The sequence below is a fragment of the Scylla paramamosain genome, chromosome 21 (assembly GCF_035594125.1).
Source record: "Scylla paramamosain isolate STU-SP2022 chromosome 21, ASM3559412v1, whole genome shotgun sequence".
In the NCBI taxonomy this organism is placed as follows: domain Eukaryota; kingdom Metazoa; phylum Arthropoda; class Malacostraca; order Decapoda; family Portunidae; genus Scylla; species Scylla paramamosain.
This window is the reverse complement of record NC_087171.1, coordinates 20,255,653-20,274,873: the sequence shown is the minus strand read 5'-3', so window position 1 is coordinate 20,274,873 and position 19,221 is coordinate 20,255,653. Positions and strand designations below refer to the sequence as shown.

At 39.2% G+C, this 19,221-nt stretch overlaps 2 long non-coding RNA genes across 2 annotated transcripts; one reads left to right on the top strand and one right to left on the bottom strand.

Annotated features, from left to right (window-relative positions):
• The first annotated feature begins 9,062 nt into the window (after positions 1–9,062).
• On the top strand, positions 9,063–16,721 carry LOC135111202 (uncharacterized). Its single transcript, XR_010273615.1, has 2 exons — positions 9,063–9,341; positions 16,477–16,721. It is a non-coding gene; the product is annotated as an uncharacterized LOC135111202 (long non-coding RNA).
• Positions 16,722–17,811: 1,090 nt separating this feature from the next.
• On the bottom strand, positions 17,812–19,112 carry LOC135111201 (uncharacterized). Its single transcript, XR_010273614.1, has 2 exons — positions 18,762–19,112; positions 17,812–18,674 (listed from the first exon to the last, which is right to left on the bottom strand). It is a non-coding gene; the product is annotated as an uncharacterized LOC135111201 (long non-coding RNA).
• Between the last annotated feature and the right edge of the window lie 109 nt (positions 19,113–19,221).

The window sequence follows — 19,221 nt, the reverse complement described above, 5'->3', positions numbered from 1 at the left end:
TATTGACCCAAAACACTGAACAGTTCTGTCCCTCAAGATGAAATTTACGTTGATCGCTTTTTAAAAATCGGAATTGATCAAAAATCGCCTCACCCTTATGTTTCTCAAGAGCCCTCCACTGACTACCATTGAGGACGTCACCAGCTATCTTGGCTGCACCACCAGGGCTGCTGTGCCTCGTCTAGCGAAGCAGTTCTATTCTCAGGAGCAAATAGAGATTATTGGAAGATAATAGCAAATAAAGCCAATACCAATGCTGCCTACAACATCAAAGTTACTAAAACAACCGAATGTATTTTTTTTTCTGCAGTACATTGATTTACTACAGCATATAATTAGAATGAGAATCTTCCCTCTGAAACCACATTATCAAAATAACGGCATGAATAAAATCTAAATGCCTCAGCCTATCCATCACTATGCGTCGCATGTCTATCAAATGGAACAGTGTAAAATTGTGATTGATCATGGACTGCTAGAGGCATTCCTTGCAAACGAGCAGCTTGGCCTCAGTCAGGCTGATTGTACGAAGGAAGTAAAAGGCTTCATACATGTTTCTGTCAATGTCGTTACTTCCAGTCCCTCTAATTAAAAAAAGCCACACCATGAAAACCCTCAATCTCCTCAAGTTTCTTAACAAACAAATTTGAAATGTGCTCCAGCCATCAACACGAGTCCACTGGAGGAGCGCTGACATACACGCTAGGCCTCAGCGCACACCACCAAGCCAGCCTCCTGAAACGTGAGGGTGCAGACGCTCTTCCACAACCAAACAGCGGGGGTCTTGTCGTCACCCACCATATGCACGGCACTCAGTCGGACCACCCCAGTAAATTCAAACGAGAACCAGAGTCGGACCACGTTCACCTCCAAATATGCAAGTAGGATAATATATGATTCACAGGGTCAGGTTGCAAGCTCCACCGCAATCAAGCAAATCAGGGGTCGGGTGACTGCTTGCTAATGGCCAGGGTCGCGAAAACCCTTAAGGGAAGACGCAGGTACCCGCTCACTGCACGTTTTCTCTCCACATTCACCCCGCGCAGACGCAGTGCCAGGACTCTAATAAAAATCTTAGTGTTTTCGCGCGATGAATACAAAGCTCGGCCCGTCTGGGAGGTGAAGATATAATTAGGATGCCAAAGAGAGGAGGGAAGGCAGAGGTTAGTGTGGTGTTACTCTGTACTACTAGTATGATACGGGGGATGGAAAAACTGACTGGGAGGAAAAAGAAAATATGCCCGGCTTTTATGTATTTTTTTTTTCTTAATCTTGTGTTTTTGTTTTAGATGAATATAACATTTTTTTTAACTGGACGTTCATATTTATTTATCTGTAATTTTGTGTGTAGTTATGTATTTGTTTATGCACCGTATGTATGTACGTATCCTCTCTATGTATGTATGTATGCATGTATATAGCTTCTCTATTAAGTACGGATATATGGATAGATGTATGTATGTATCTCTCTCTCTCTCTCTCTCTCTTAAGTCGGTCAGAGTCCAGTAGAACGTTCGTGCAGTGAAATACAGGAAGGAAATCAGGATGTGAGAGTTGCAGGAAAACAATGAGAGCGATTACCGACAATTACTACAAGACGGAGAGGCGAGGGATGGCTGCCAGTGAATACAGTACAATAACAAGGAAGTGACGACCTGATCGGGTTGTGAGAGGCGGGAATCTGGAGTCGGTACTGCAATTTGCTATGCGTTATTTTTTATTTATTTATTTTTTTTATATGGGTGGGTGTTTCGCTCTTTGTTTATTTGAATTGGTATTTATTTTTTTTGTGAGTATTTGTTGTTGTTGTTGTTGTTATTATTATTATTATTATTATTATTATTATTATTATTTGCCATTGTCTTCACTGTGATTATCATTATAGCTCAAGTTTAAGCATATCATTGTTTGCTCTCTCTCTCTCTCTCTCTCTCTCTCTCTCTTGTGTGTGTGTGTGTGAGTGGGTGTGTGTGTGTGTGTTGTTTTAGCCAAGGATAATAGACAGAAGCCTCAAACCCTGGTTATAGCCTTATTACACCCAGTTCAGACCAAATATTGTCTTTACATGAACCCCCCTCCCCTCCCCCCCCCACACACACACACTTCATCTAGATTCATTCCTGCAACTCCCAAGCATTGCCCACAAATCTCCGGCTTCTACACTTTCAATCTCTTCTTGCATCGACACATTTTATTATCACCTTGATTTTTCTGTCTGTGCCTTCCTTTCACTAAGAGTATTTCGTCTCTCTTAATAATTGACCTTCAGAGGCATATGTCCGTTATCTGAAGTCTTATGAGTGTCCCATGTGCTTAGAATGCTTAGTGTTTTGCCTGGTACAGATTTTTTTCTTTCTTTTTTGTATGATTTTGACTGCATTTCGATAAGCCTTCTTTATTTTTTTACTTCTTTGGAATTAGCATGGACATTTTTTTGCCAATACAATGCTTCGTACAGCTGCTATCATCTATTGGCTATGTCAGGTGTGTGTGTGTGTGTGTGTGTGTGTGTGTGGCGAGTGTAAAGGGAGGGGTGGACGGCCGCTTTCAGGTATACTTGTATCTGTAATTTATGTGATATTAGATACAGTCTCATTTATTTTCTGGCTGACAATATTCTCTTGCCATAAGGGGAATGATCAATCGAGTTTTTACATTAGAACTTTCTCTCATTCGTAATCCAGCAGGGGTCCCGTAGACTTTGGCCTGAGACCGTTGCAGTAAGCCGTCTGTACTGTCCCGCTGTCCACCACCTCCCTTAGCACACCTTTCGAGTGAGAGTGCGTCTGTATGTGTATCTTATATTGGTCATATAGCACTGATCTCTCACTATTCTAATTAATCTACTCTTCTATTCCTATCCTAAATCGATGAAAACTTGAGAGATGATTCCTAGTGCTACTTAATTCACAGAGCGCCGCCACTGCAACACAACCAACGCCTGGTGACTCAGGAACTTACTCCCTGCTAATAGAAAACGGGCTTAAACTTATTGCCTGTGGACGCGGGACCTATCCGGAAACACCTGTGACTCCCGTAAGGAATATTTTCAAAGGCAACAGAGATGGAGAGAGAGAAAGAGAAGGAAAAGGAAAATGAGGAGGAAGAGGAAGGAACATAAGAGAAAGATGAGGGAGAAAAAGAAGAAGGAACAAGGAAAGGAAGAGGCGGAGGAAGAAAAGTATAAGGATGAACAAGAGGGGGAAGAAAAAAAAGACGAAAACGAGGAATATAGAGAAAATTACACATACTTACGTTCTCACCTGTGCTTTTTACCATTAATAAACTATAACTTCCCATGAAAACACCCTTGAAAACCACAACAGCCTCCAATATAACCGTTAAAAAGCCGGAATTTGACTGAAAACCTTTAAGAATGCGGCTCCTGACCCCCAGATCCCAATACAAACCTGACGCTATCTAGATCCAGGTGGCGGAGACCCAAAGACCTCGAGGGAACAGCCAAGCTCAAGGTGTACGTACTCTAGCTATGATTTACTGGCGCGGTGTCATTAAGGTGTTAGTACATTACTCTTCCCTATATTGGCTTGTCATTTGGTAAGTACTGTGTTAACTAGTAGAAGGGGAGTTGTGGAGAGGTTTAGGGATATTGGTTGTTTTGTTCGGTGTATGTATGAGTATGTTGATCAATAAATGGATGGAAAAATGGATGAATAAATGGATGGATAGGTTTCACTGTTCAGGTTTTCACGTTTAATGTTTTCGTGTTCGCATGAAAACAAAAAATAACACAAAACATAAAAAAAAGGAAAATATGAAATATGGAAAGATAAATAGATAAATAGACAGCTAGATAGAATAATGAACGGATAAACAGAGATATGATGAGAAATATCACATTGGCTGATTTACAAATAGCGGCAGGCAGTTTTTGCGGCTGCTGCTCAACTTGTTCCTCGCCTCGTGTTGCTCGTTAGCGCCGGGCTGACCAAATTAGGGATGATTCCGAGGCGATTGAGAGAGAGAGAGAGAGAGAGAGAGAGAGAGAGAGAGAGAGAGAGAGAGAGAGAGAGAGAGAGAGAGAGAGAGACGAGTAAGTTTATGATGCTTTCGTGTCCCTCCGATTGTAAACAAGCAAACAGACATACATACAAACAAATAAATAAATAAAACCATGGTGCAGAAAGTGGATATAAACATTTAAGTAAATAAATAAGTAAATAAGTAAATAAATAAATAAAAAAATAACAGTTGACATCACTAATATTTTTCCCTCAACTTTTTACATGCAAAGGAAATTAAGGAATGAAAAATAATAATAATAATAATAATAATAATAATAATAATAATAATAATAATAATAATAAATCGCCTCCTTATAAAGCCAAGTAAGTAGAAGACTATTGACTATTGGAAAGAAGCTACACCGGTCTAACTATTAAATTACCCAAATATCTCCTGGTGCATCGATAGTTTACTAAGGGTTGCATCTCAGTGTCCTTCGGCATGCAAAACTATCGTACATCAGTTTAAAAAGGACTAGCTAAGGATACCGAATAGATTTGTCGATGTGTACATTTGCACGTATCACTTATCCTTCAATTTTTGACTACCGCTTCGGACCTATTCGGAGACCGGCATCTCAATGGGCTTTTTGTTATTTTGTTATTTTTTTTTATTAGATTTTTGTTGCCCTTGGCCAGTGTCCCTCCTACATAAAAAAAGAATCAGACAGCATCGTAGACTGATTAAGATTACTGTGCGCATCTTTCGTCTTTCCTGGAGGCCCCTTTAAGACACAAGTACTTTTTCTATAGTCGAAAAGGACTTATTGACGTTATCATGTGTATCTATCCTTTCTTGGAGGCCTCTTCAAGACACAAGTTCTCCATTTTTTATAATATAAAAATACTGACGTTATGTACATTTATCGTCTTTCTTGGAACCCTGCCCTGTAGTGTAAGCATCATAATATATTAGGTGGTGTCCGAGATGAAAGTGTGGCGCCTGTTGGCTAGCGACACACTCACCAGGCAGCCTCCTGACTGGGCTGTGTTGACATTCTTGATCAGACTGACTCCACTGATCTGAATGATGATGTGTGGCCTTTAAGCGAGCATGGAGGAGGGCAGAGCGATGGGTGTCAGTAAAACCCACCAAAGATTATGAAGCAGTTTTTTCCCCTTCCATTCACAATCCGCAAGGAACAATCATTCATACGAGTTTCTGAATACTACGATAAATGACGAGGCTTCTCACGATTGGTTTGTTTTGTAAAATGGGCTGAAGACTTAAAAAAAAAAAAAGCTTATTAATGTGCAGGTTATCTCCTTGTTCTTGTTCTTCTATCAGATGCAAATTATTTTCAAACGAGCCATTTCATAAAGGGACTGCCACGAGCAGGCATGATCGCTTCTTGCAGCTTCCCTTATTTTCTTATGTTCGCATGAAGGAGGTGGTCGTGTAGTGAACATACGCCCTTCATACACAGTCTTATAGGGGTGTTTTCTTGCAGCTTCAGTGTGGAAAGGGAGATGGGGAGATGTCTGATCATTTATTTTCCTGAGTGCTTTCGGTAAAATGAGCATCTTAAAAAACAAGTTATCTCTTTATCAATAAGCAAGTGTCTAAATACGGTACTGCGCCACTCAGAAACTTTCGAAATAACCTTTTTGATATCTTAGAACATACAATTATTCATCGCTTTAGTGGAGAGCACCGTGTGAGTCATGATAGTGGTAGCTAAGGAAAAAAAAAGAGAGAGAAAAAAGACGATCTGTATTAGGAAGTGAACTGATATTGAAGGCACACTGGTTAACTGATACTGAAGACATTCCGGCTACCATTAAGACTGAGGGGAAAAAATTAATAATGTGGGCGAGCAAGTCATGTACTTAAAGGTGCTGTTCGGGATGACGGCACACCAACGCGGTGACGGACGGCAAAACCAGAGAAGAAAGTGGCCAAAATGGAGAGACAGAGATGATTGACTGGTAAACCTGGTGACGCACAGCAAAACCAGAATAGAAGGTAAGAGAGAGAGAGAGAGAGAGAGAGAGAGAGAGAGAGAGAGAGAGAGAGAGAGAGAGTAGTAGTAGTAGTAGTAGTAGATGACAAACGGCAAAACTAGAACAAAAAGTGATGATGAAAGAATAATAAAGATGATACTAGTGATAATAATAATAATAATGATAATAACAATAATAATAATAATAATAATAATAATAATAATAATAATAATAATAATAATAATAATAATAACAACAACGAAGATAAGAAAAATTATCACAACACCATTCACGACTATAATGATCATAACGATAACAACAACAACAACAACAACAACAACAACAACAACAACAACAAGCCTAATAGTGGCGATAACGAAAATTATCCCGGCGCTGATGAAGATACTGAAGATGATGATAATGATAACATTTGGGAGGCCACTGCACATCACCGCCACACTGAGCCATGTCACACCAAATGCAGGCGCTACGATTCTCTCCGGGGCAAGTTTTCGTTAAGGGCGGTTTGAAGAAAGAAAAGAACAGAGCGTGGTTGTGCTGTCTTTTAAAGCACGGAGCCGGAATGGAGTGTTTTTTTTTTTTTGTAACTCTCTCTCTCTCTCTCTCTCTCTCTCTCTCTCTCTCTCTCTCTCTCTCTCTCTCTCTCTTGCATTGTATCTTTCTTACATCATCTATTACTACTGCTACTACTACTACTACTACTATTACTACTACTACTGCTACAATAGAAAGGCGTAGCAGCAACAACAACAACAACAACAATAACAACAACAACAACAACTACCACCACCATCACCAGTACTATTAAGATTACTGAACTGCTACTACTACTACTACAACAACAATAACAAGAAATATCAACACTACTACTACCACCTCCACTGCTGCTACTACTATTACTATTACTACTACTACTACTACAGCCACGACAGCCGGACTGAGTACCTTTATTTTCTTATTCTTTACCCATTACTCTCAAGTTAGAAGCGTCACGTGACTTTAGGAGATAAAATGACCCTTTATTCGTCTCTCTCTCTCTCTCTCTCTCTCTCTCTCTCTCTCTGATCACACGCCAGACTCCTCTACTCTCTCCAAACAATTTATTTACTCCTACGTGGCCCTGAACACCAAATTACAAAGACCAAGTGACGGTGGTTCAGACACACGTGAACTGTATGTGTGTGTGTGTGATGTGATGTCTTTTTCGCAATATTAAGGCATAAAATTTTGTACAGTATAATGATAAAGAGAGAGAGAGAGAGAGAGAGAGAGAGAGAGAGAGAGAGAGAGAGAGAGAGAGAGAGAGAGAGAGAGAGAGGGTGGTTTACAGGCCTTAGAAACAATTTTAAGTGGCTAGAATCTCAGACCTTATTCTACGAGTACGTATCTCGGGTGGAGAAAGACCCGCCCCTCACTCCTGCCTTCTTCAGGACAATTGCTTATCCGACGAGCTCTGCAGTGGATGGCTAGGCTTGTATTCTAAAACCCTTTGCTCTCTCACCACGACTATTTTCAAAGGTCACAGAGAAAATTAGCCGAGTTTTCAAGTGTTTCTCCTATAAGTAATGTAGAAATCTTGTTAACCTGTCACTACAACCATAAACAACACCATTATAATTTCAACTAAAGCGTTTTGAAGGTAGTGGAGGTGAGGCGCGGAAACGTTTCTGAATATAGCAATAGGACAAACCACACGGGATACACAATGCACACAATTTACAAACAATAACGTTCGCAGCCTTTTGAATGCAGCATTTTTTTTTTTTTTTTTTCAAGAAACAATGGACTATTTCAAGGGGGCTTAATATTAGTTCTTTTGTTTTTTCTAATGTGTGTGTTGTGAGAATTCACATGATAAATCTACTTAATGTACTCTCTTACCCCACTTGGAGTCGCCTGGGTAAATAAACCTTTTAAATGAAGATGTTGCGTCGTGTGTGTGTGTGTGTGTGTGTGTGTGTGTGTGTGTGTGTGTCGAAGTGACTTATGATGAAGATTATGATGATGATAGACACTGCTACTAATAAACTCAACTAGACCTAATTATATATCCCACCCTCCAGTTGTCACACACGAGTCACTGACATAGGCACATCAATCTTGACGTACTCTCTGAACTTAAGGTGACGGGAGAAGGAGTCACCAGGAGGGGAGAACGAGTCAGGAGGGTGGGGAAGGAGTCACCAGGCCGCTCTGACGAAAACAAATGGATCTTACAATGGGCAAGCAAGCTATCTCAGTATGAATCACTCACTCCATCATCACCACCACCACCACCACCAATAGTGTTACCATAATGAGTATCAGCAATTACAGTCCGTCTCTCTCCCTCCCTCTCTCTCTCTCTCTCTCTCTGAATGCTAGCTGTTATGTACCGACGGCTATTATGTACCGGCTCCTATGAACCACTGCTTTGGCTTATATGTACCAAACAAGGCTGCTACATACCAGCTACCAAGTAGGGAGATAAAAATTAATATTGTAAGAAAATAGTAATAAAACTACATTAAAATATAAAACACGAAAAAAATATAAAAAAAATAAATAAAACTGTATTGTCAACTAATACAATCAATAGAATTCAGCATACACTGATTTAATACAGGCTTAGTCCTCAGCATGATCAATGAGTTCAGCACACAAGTTAAAAAATGCATCGATTTTCTCTCTCTCTCTCTCTCTCTCTCTCTCTCTCTCTCTCTCTCTCTCTCTCAATAGTTACACTGGTTTTTAAGGGTGTTTTTACGGTTCTAGTGACAGATTAACATAGTTTCTACATTACTAACAGGAGAAACTTGCTTTTAAAAAGGCTGTCATTGAAGTAATACAGTTTTTTAAGGGTGTTTTTACAGTTCTAGTGACAGATCTATATTATTAACAGGAGAAACACTCTTGAAAACCCTGGTAATTATCATTTTTGCTTTGAGAAACAGTCGTGAGGAGGGAGAGAGAGAGAGAGAAGCATTTTAGTTGAGCCTACCCTGCGCTCGTTCGTGTTTGCTGCGGTGACACGGTGCAGCAGTGAGTGAAATTTTACTTCATAATCACGTAGTCGTAGTGGGTGTGGAGTGGGGAAAGGGAAGTGAGGAAGTGAGGATATTATATGACATATTATGTGATAACATGTCACCTTTAGTGAGTGTTAGTGTGTGTAATAGTGAGTGTGGTTGGAGCAGTGATACGTGGCGCTGGGGAGGGAGAGCGGGTGGCTGGCTGGCTGGCTACATTGTTTTGGTCAACACTGGTCAGTCTTGCCCCACACGCTCTTTTAACCAGTGTTTCCGTATTCCCGGCAGCTTTTCCCTGTACCGAGCACCGCCAAGCAGCACCAGAGAGGCACGAATATGTAAGGTGAGTCCAGCGGTGCCAGCCTCACCTCAGTCAGCCTTCCTGCCTTCACTACATCCTCCTCCTCCCTGTAGTGTCTCGTTTATTTAGGTTTTATTATTCGTCTTTTTTAGGCATGTTTTAAGGTTGTTGACTTATTTTTAGAGTTTGTTCACATAGGAGTATGGAAACTTGGAGATTTAGGCAAATAATGAAAGATTCGTTAATTTGTAAACAAGCTGTCTGCTGAGGTAGAGGCAGGACGTCAGTGTTTTCAGTCATTATTTGCTTCGTCTCTCATTTACTGGAAGCCAAACATGTCATAAGATAGAATCACATGTCTGGCCTTCATATTCGCTGGTCAGATAAATCCACCATTGCCTACTTTTGGTCTCATGAACGAATAATTAAGGCAACATGGCCGCTGGCTACCCCACTAAGGTCTCCCCCGGCGGCCGCCATGATGGAATGCTGCCTGAGCCAACTTGTTGGGTTCCAATATTTTTTTGAATTTTTTTGAATGACTTTATTTGGTTTCTATAGTAAGTTTTTATGATTTATAAAAATATTTCGTTGCTTTTGAAGTGCATTTCTTGCCTCAGTTAAGTAAATGTGGTGAATTTGCTGCTGTTTTTTGCATAAATATAGGACTGTTTTGACGGTGAAATTTACCGGACCCGGTTTTTGGCTCTTTTATTTGAGGCTGTAATGAAGGTTTTATTGCTTCAAAAAATCGTTTATGATATTTAAAGTGTTTTGCGTTTCTGATGAGCTAAGTGTGTGGAATCTAAAATAGCTTTTGATGCCGTTAAAAGTGGTGATTTTGTCATTTTGTGGATTTTTTATTTGAATATCTTAGCTTGTAACTAACTTTGCATTGTTTAGAAAAACACTTCAGATTTTTTAAAGTGTTTTTTCATTGGTGTAAAATGAAATGGGTGGACTTTTCAATGATTTTGATGGTGTCAAAGATTCAACACTTTTTCCATATTTCATATTAATATTTCTTTACAACTGCTCAGGCTGGTGATGTTTTGATATTGTGAATATTAGTTAAAGTAATTGTCAAGTCAGAATATATAAGGCATTCGAGCCTAGCTTCGTTTTTTCTATGGGTCAATTTTGAAATGAAATATGTTACGTACGTCAGCCAGCGGGGCGCCGGCAGCTCCCGCCTGTGACGTCATCAATGGTCCTGGGACTCGCTCGGATACAGTGTCTCCTCGTCAGTATTTACCGTAATTTCCAGTGTTTTTCCTGGTGTTTCCAAGCTCAGGTATGTAGGTAGTAGTAGTAGGAGAAAAAATAGATAAATGGAGGAGGAGGAGGAAGTAGTAAGGAGAAATGGAGGAGGAGGAGAAGGGGGCATAACAGGTAAATACCAAGAAGACCATGTTTAGCTTAGTTTTCCTTCCTGCCCTGCTTTTTCTCTGTAATATTTCATGTGTTTTGTGTGTTTTAAGTGTGTTTTGGATATATTTAGGAGTGTTGTGGAGTGTTTTGTGAATGTTTAAGTGTGTTTAGGATGTATATTTGCTATTATATCTGTGTTTTGTGTGAATTTAGGGTGTTTAAAGTGTGGCTTAGGATGTTTTTAGGTGTATTTTACGTGTATTTAGTCTTGTAAAGTGTTTTGAGTATACTGTGGAGTGTTTTGGGTGTGTTTGGGGGCATATTGAGGTGTTGTGAGTTTGTTATGAGTTTATTTAGGGTGTTTCAAGTGTTTCGGGTGAGTTTGGATGTGTGTCGGGTCTTTTATTTGAGTTTGTGTGGGGTGTTCTGGGTGCGGTAGTAGTAGTAGAAGGAGAAAAATAGATAAATGGAGGAGGAGGAGGAAGTAGTAAGGAAAAATGCAGGAGAAGGAGGAGGGGGCATAGCAGGTAAATACCAAGAAGACCATGTTTAGCTTAGTTTTTCTTCCTGCCCTGCTTTTTCTCTGTAATATTTCATGTGTTTTGGGTGTTTTAAGTGTGTTTTGGATGTATTTAGGAGTGTTGTGGAGTGTTTTGTGAATGTTTAAGTGTGATTAGGATGTATATTTGCTATTATATCTGTATTTTGTGTGAATTTAGGATGTTTAAAGTGTGGCTTAGGATGTTTTTAGGTGTATTTTACGTGTATTTAGTCTTGTAAAGTGTTTTGAGTATATTGTGGAGTGTTTTGGGTGTGTTTGGGGGCATATTGAGGTGTTGTGAGTTTGTTTTGAGTTTATTTAGGGTGTTTCAAGTGTTTCGGGTGAGTGTGGATGTGTGTCGGGTCTTTTATTTGAGTTTGTGTGGGGTGTTCTGGGTGCGGTAGTACTAGTAAAAGGAGAAAAATAGATGAATGGAGGAGGAGGAGGAGGAGGAAGTAGTAGTAAGGAGAAATGGAGGAGAAGGAGGAGGGGGTATAACAGGTAAATACCAAGAAGACCATGTTTATCTTAGTTTTCCTTCCTGCCCTGCTTTTTCTCTGTAATATTTCATGTGTGTTGGGTGTTTTAAGTGTGTTTTGGATGTATTTAGAAGTGTTGTGGAGTGTTTTGTGAATGTTTAAGTGTGTTTAGGATGTATATTTGCTATTATATCTATGTTTTGTGTGAATTTAGGGTGTTTAAAGTGTGGCTTAGGATGTTTTCAGGTGTATTTTACGTGTATTTAGTATTGTAAAGTGTTTTGAGTATATTGTGGAGTGTTTTGGGTGTGTCTGGGGGATATTGAGGTGTTGTGAGTTTGTTTTGTGTTTATTTAGGGTGTTTCGGGTGAGTTTGGATGTGTGTCGGGTCTTTTATTTGAGTTTGTGTGGGGTGTTCTGGGTGCGGTAGTAGTAGTAGAAGGAGAAAAATAGATAAATGGAGGAGGAAGAGGAGGAAGTAGTAAGGAGAAATGGAGGAGGGGGCATAGCAGGTAAATACCAAGAAGACCATGTTTAGCTTAGTTTTCCTTCCTGCCCTGCTTTTTCTGTAATATTTCATGTGTTTTGGGTGTTTTAAGTGTGTTTTGGATGTATTTAGGAGTGTTGTGGAGTGTTTTGTGAATGTTTAAGTGTGTTTAGGATGTATATTTGCTATTATATTTGTGTTTTGTATGAATTTAGGGTGTTTAAAGTGTGGCTTAGGATGTTTTTAGGTGTAATTTACCTGTATTTGTTTAGGATGTATATTTGCTATTATATTTGTGTTTTGTATGAATTTAGGGTGTTTAAAGTGTGGCTTAGGATGTTTTTAGGTGTAATTTACCTGTATTTAGTCTTGTAAAGTGCTTTTAGTATATTGTGGAGTGTTTTGGGTGTGTTTAGGGGCATATTGAGGTGTTGTGAGTTTGTTATGAGTTTATTTAGGGTGTTTCAAGTCTTTCAGGTGAGTTTGGATGTGTGTCGGGTCTTTTATTTGAGTTTGTGTGGGATGTTCTGGGTGTGGTAGTAGTAGTAGAAGGAGAAAAATAGATAAATGGAGGAGGAGGAGGAGGAAGTAGTAAGGAGAAATGGAGGAGAAGGAGGAGGGGGGGCATAACAGGTAAATACCAAGAAGACCATGTTTAGCTTAGTTTTCCTTCCTGCCCTGCTTTTTCTCTGTAATATTTCATGTGTTTTGGGTGTTTTAAGTGTGTTTTGGATGTATTTAGGAGTGTTGTGGAGTGTTTTGTGAATGTTTAAGTGTGATTAGGATATATATTTGCTATTATATCTGTGTTTTGTGTGAATTTAGGATGTTTAAAGTGTGGCTTAGGATGTTTTTAGGTGTATTTTACGTGTATTTAGTCTTGTAAAGTGTTTTGAGTATATTGTGGAGTGTTTTGGGTGTGTTTGGGGTCATATTGAGGTGTTGTGAGTTTGTTTTGAGTTTATTTAGGGTGTTTCAAGTGTTTCGGGTGAGTTTGGATGTGTGTCGGGTCTTTTATTTGAGTTTGTGTGGGGTGTTCTGGGTGCGGTAGTAGTAGTAAAAGGAGAAAAATAGATAAATGGAGGAGGAGGAGGAGGAGGAAGTAGTAAGGAGAAATGGAGGAGAAGGAGGAGGGGGTATAACAGGTAAATACCAAGAAGACCATGTTTATCTTAGTTTTCCTTCCTGCCCTGCTTTTTCTCTGTAATATTTCATGTGTGTTGGGTGTTTTAAGTGTGTTTTGGATGTATTTAGGAGTGTTGTGGAGTGTTTTGTGAATGTTTAAGTGTGTTTAGGATGTATATTTGCTATTATATCTATGTTTTGTGTGAATTTTGGGTGTTTAAAGTGTGGCTTAGGATGTTTTCAGGTGTATTTTACGTGTATTTAGTATTGTAAAGTGTTTTGAGTATATTGTGGAGTGTTTTGGTGTGTCTGGGGGATATTGAGGTGTTGTGAGTTTGTTTTGTGTTTATTTAGGGTGTTTCAAGTGTTTCGGGTGAGTTTGGATGTGTCGGGTCTTTTATTTGAGTTTGTGTGGGGTGTTCTGGGTGCGGTAGTAGTAGTAGAAGGAGAAAAATAGATAAATGGAGGAGGAGGAGGAGGAAGTAGTAAGGAGAAATGGAGGAAGGGGCATAGCAGGTAAATACCAATAAGACCATGTTTAGCTTAGTTTTTCTTCCTGCCCTGCTTTTTCTGTAATATTTCATGTGTTTTGGGTGTTTTAAGTGTGTTTTGGATGTATTTAGGAGTGTTGTGGAGTGTTTTGTGAATGTTTAAGTGTGTTTAGGATGTATATTTGCTATTATATTTGTGTTTTGTATGAATTTAGGGTGTTTAAAGTGTGGCTTAGGATGTTTTTAGGTGTAATTTACCTGTATTTAATCTTGTAAAGTGCTTTTAGTATATTGTGGAGTGTTTTGGGTGTGTTTAGGGGCATATTGAGGTGTTGTGAGTTTGTTATGAGTTTATTTAGGGTGTTTCAAGTGTTTCGGGTGAGTTTGGATGTGTGTCGGGTCTTTTATTTGAGTTTGTGTGGGGTGTTCTGGGTGCGGTAGTAGTAGTAGTAGGAGAAAAATAGATAAATGGAGGAGGAGGAGGAGGAAGTAGTAAGGAGAAATGGAGGAGAAGGAGGAGGGGGGGCATAACAGGTAAATACCAAGAAGACTATGTTTAGCTTAGTTTTCCTTCCTGCCCTGCTTTTTCTCTGTAATATTTCATGTGTTTTGGGTGTTTTAAGTGTGTTTTGGATGTATTTTGGAGTGTTGTGGAGTGTCTTGTGAATGTTTAAGTGTGTTTAGGATGTATATTTGCTATTATATCTGTGTTTTGTGTGAATTTAGGGTGTTTAAAGTGTGGCTTAGGATGTTTTTAGGTGTATTTTACGTGTATTTAGTCTTGTAAAGTGTTTTGAGTATACTGTGGACTGTTTTGGGTGTGTTTGGGGGCATATTGAGGTGTTGTGAGTTTGTTATGAGTTTATTTAGGGTGTTTGAAGTGTTTCGGGTGAGTTTCGATGTGTGTCGGGTCTTTTATTTGAATTTGTGTGGGGTGTTCTGGTTGCGGTAGTAGTAGTAAAAGGAGAAAAATAGATAAATGGAGGAGGAGGAGGAAGTAGTAAGGAGAAATGCAGGAGAAGGAGGAGGGGGCATAGCAGGTAAATACCAAGAAGACCATGTTTAGCTTAGTTTTTCTTCCTGCCCTGCTTTTTCTCTGTAATATTTCATGTGTTTTGGGTGTTTTAAGTGTGTTCTGGATGTATTTAGGAGTGTTGTGGAGTGTTTTGTGAATGTTTAAGTGTGTTTAGGATGTATATTTGCTATTATATCTGTGTTTTGTGTGAATTTAGGGTGTTTAAAGTGTGGCTTAGGATGTTTTTAGGTGTATTTTACGTGTATTTAGTCTTGTAAAGTGTTTTGAGTATATTGTGGAGTGTTTTGGGTGTGTTTGGGGGCATATTGAGGTGTTGTGAGTTTGTTATGAGTTTATTTAGGGTGTTTCAAGTGTTTCGGGTGAGTTTGGATGTGTGTCGGGTCTTTTATTTGAGTTTGTGTGGGGTGTTCTGGGTGCGGTAGTAGTAGTAGAAGGAGAAAAATAGATAAATGGAGGAGGAGGAGGAAGTAGTAAGGAGAAATGGGGGAGAAGGAGGAGGGGGCATAGCAGGTAAATACCAAGAAGACCATGTTTAGCTTAGTTTTTCTTCCTGCCCTGCTTTTTCTCTGTAATATTTCATGTGTTTTGGGTGTTTTAAGTGTGTTTTGGATGTATTTAGGAGTGTTGTGGAGTGTTTTGTGAATGTTTAAGTGTGATTAGGATGTATATTTGCTATTATATATGTGTTTTGTGTGAATTTAGGGTGTTTAAAGTGTGGCTTAGGATGTTTTTAGGTGTATTTTACGTGTATTTAATCTTGTAAAGTGTTTTGAGTATATTGTGGAGTGTTTTGGGTGTGTTTTAGGCATATTGAGGTGTTGTGAGTTTGTTTTGAGTTTATTTAGGGTGTTTCAAGTGTTTCTTGTGAGTTTGGATTTGTTTCGGGTCTTTTATTTGAGTTTGTGTGGGGTGTTCTGGGTGCGTCTTAGTGTGGTTTGGGCGTATCTTGTTGTGGGATGTTTTTGGTGTGTTTGAATGAGTTTTGGGATGTTTTGGGTGTGTTTTGGCTTTTTTGAGTGTTTGGGTGAGTTTTGCGGGTAGTTGAAGGTGTTTTGAGTGTATTTTAGTTATGTTGGATGAGTTTTGTGGGTATATCAGAGTGTTTTGAGTGTCTTGGATGTATTCAGCATTATTTAGGTGTGTTTGAGTGAGTTTTATGGATATTTTGAGGTGGTGGGGTGTTTTGAGCATGTTTTTGGATGAATAATATGTGTTTTATGTGTTTCTGGGTGAGTTTTGTGGGTACATTTGGGTGTTGTGGGGTATTTTGAGTGTGTTTGGATGTTAAGCATGTCTTAGGTGTGATTGGATGAGTTTTGTTATATTTAGAGGTGTTTTGAGTGTGGTTTGGGTGAGTTTTGTTGTATTTAGGGTGCTTTGTGTGCAGTACCAGAAGGATAACTGAGGGTGCAGGTCCAATGGAGTTTCAAAGAAAATAGAAAGTCCACTGGAGTTTCAAAGCAGATAATGAGTAGGTCCATTGGAGTTGCTAAGTTGTCCATTGTTTGGTGCTTAGTTAATTTCTTGTAGGCTATCATAAATTTTCTCTCTCTCTCTCTCTCTCTCTCTCCCCCTTTTCCATAAGTTGTTAATTTATCTGTATTTTGATTACGATAATAATGGTACATAACTGATGGTTCATAGCAGCCAGGTACATAGCAGCCATGGATGGTACATAGCAGCCAGTGGTACACAGCAGCCAATGCATAGCAGCCATGGATGGTACATAGCAGCCAGTGGTACACAGCAGCCAATGGTACATAGTGGCCTGTTACCCTCTCGTGTCAATTGGACAGATGTTCCATGTTACAGCACATGATTGTTGTGACTAATTGTTTTGTGAGAGAGAGAGAGAGAGCTTGTCAGATTATTAAATAAAAATTCTAATTGGTCACAGCTTATGATAACCCAGAGAGAGAGAGAGAGAGAGAGAGAGAGAGAGAGAATCCTCACCTTTTTCTTATTGTCTCCCTTCCTTTCATCTCTCTCTTCAGCTTCTTCCCCATTCTTGTCCTCTCCTTCACTTCCTTCAATCCACCTCTCTCCCTTCTTTATTTACACCCTTACCCACCTAAAATCTCTTCCTTTCGTGTTCTAAAGAGTGGCTTCACCTTTGGCTCCTCCCTCCTCTTTCCCTCACCACCTTGGTAAAACAATCAAATAAAAGTGGCTATTCAGCGTGAAGATAAGCCTAGACAGTGTGAGGAAGATTGCAATACTCCTTGAAACACCAGTTAGGTCCCACTCAGGAAGGTGTGAGGTTAATGAACGTGGAAGTCAGTTAAAGTACAGCAATAATAAGTGAAAAAAAAAGAGAAAGAAATAAAGTACATAAATAAATAAATAAATAAATAAATAAATAAATAAATATATGAAAATTACTGAAGTACAACAGCATACATTCACGGTGATCTGACAGCTGGAAAGTCCTCAGAGAGCTTACACTGATGGCAGATAATAATAACAGAGCAAATGAGTTTACAGTACAATGCAAGAGTCCAGTGCATAAGTATGATACCAAAGACACACAATTTTGTCCAGCTCTAACCAAAAATAAAATGTTCAGCCTATCTGCAGTATTCCACAAACTTCTGTTCCCTAGACCTTACAGCTGCATTGTTCTTACAGCATCTACATCACTGTGTGTTGCCTCTATATGCTTGATGTAGTATCTGTCTTAGTCAGTCTTTACATTATGAGGAAAGAATGCTCTGATTTTATCACATACTGATATCAGAGTGTGGATGACAAGTGTGTGAGTGTGTGGTGCTTTGTCTATGCCACCCTGTATGAGACTGCTGGCCTGATGTATAAATAAGATAGGTACCATTGTATTCAAGTTAATCGTCTATATTTCTGAAGCCAAATCCCCACAAAAAGAGTTGTATAAGTTGAGTCCATGACAGAAAAGTCCCTGATCTTATTTTTCTATTCATATAACCTACACATCCTTTCCTCTTGCAAGGACAAGTTTTAAGAAACTTTTCGTATAAATATATTTTAATAATGTAACAGCAATAACTACCATTACACTCATTATAAAAATTTTCTGTTACACAATACTCACAAGATAGAGAGAGAAAAATAAATCACATAATATGATAGGGAAAAAGATAATTAATAATAAAAAAATGTAATGTCATCTATGCATAATTTGATGCATCATATCTAACTTGAACTGAATAACAACACCAATAATGTAAACATTATGCAAAAAAAATAATACATAATAATAATACTTAATAATGATAATGATAAAAACAATAATAATGAAAATCAGTTAATAAAAAATTAGCTTTTGACACGACAAGAATAAAAGATTTAACCTGGAAACTTTCAAAAGAAGAATGATCATTGAAAACTAACCTTTCACATCCCTGGTCTGATATGTATGATGGACAGTTTCCACCATCTATCAAAACCATCAACTACTGCATTGCTTTCTTGCCAACTCATCTTACACTATTTCCAAGAAGAGGTGGTACTTGAGAAGTTCCTATTATAGATCACAGCATTTTGTTAATATTGGTAGCAGTCATGGTTACTCCTGACAAACCTGTATAAAATATACTTGATACATACATGGTGTCCAAAACAAACTGCCAAAAAGTGTATGGTGAGTGTTTTGTAACATACACTGTCATACATGAAGAAGGTACAACAATCTTAATCACAAATAGAGGGATAATGCCATCACCTCTATCACAACCTTAGGAATAGTCCTCTTCATCACTAGTTTCCTGCTGCTCCTGCTGTAACTGCTGCTGCTGCTGCTGTGCTGCTGCCACCTGCGCCTGCATCAACTGCCATCGTTGCTGCTCCACCAACATCTGTTCTTGCCGGGCCTGTCAAATGGGAAAAGTTGTGATGCTGCATCTTGTTTTGATTTCATAACCTTCACTATATCATTATAATGTTACGAAAGCACAAACCTCAGCACTCCCGTAGACGCCCACAATTCCCCGACAGTCAGGACAGCACTCGGGAACACCAGCAGGCTAGACAAGAGATGCTAAGGGTACCACGTCCCACGTGATTCACGCACAGCCAGACAGAGCGGGTAGACAAACAGTGGGCAACACTTTCTTCCTTTACTAGTTCCGTTAGTTACAGGCAGTTACAGACACAGGCAGGGACAGTCAAACTCTTCAGGCTCACGCAACAGGCACTCGGCACGGAGGACACGCAAAGACAAGTTATCCAGAGCGGGGCCAACAACACACTCAATCCCACAGAAAGAAATAAAGGCAACTTAGACTAAACAACAATAATACCCGGGCGTTACAATAATCATCAGCCTTTGATTCCAGTGCAGGATAAAGGCTTCCTCCATCCTTCCCCACTCAGTTTTGCTTTGAGAAACAGTCGTGAGGAGGGAGAGAGAGAGAGAGA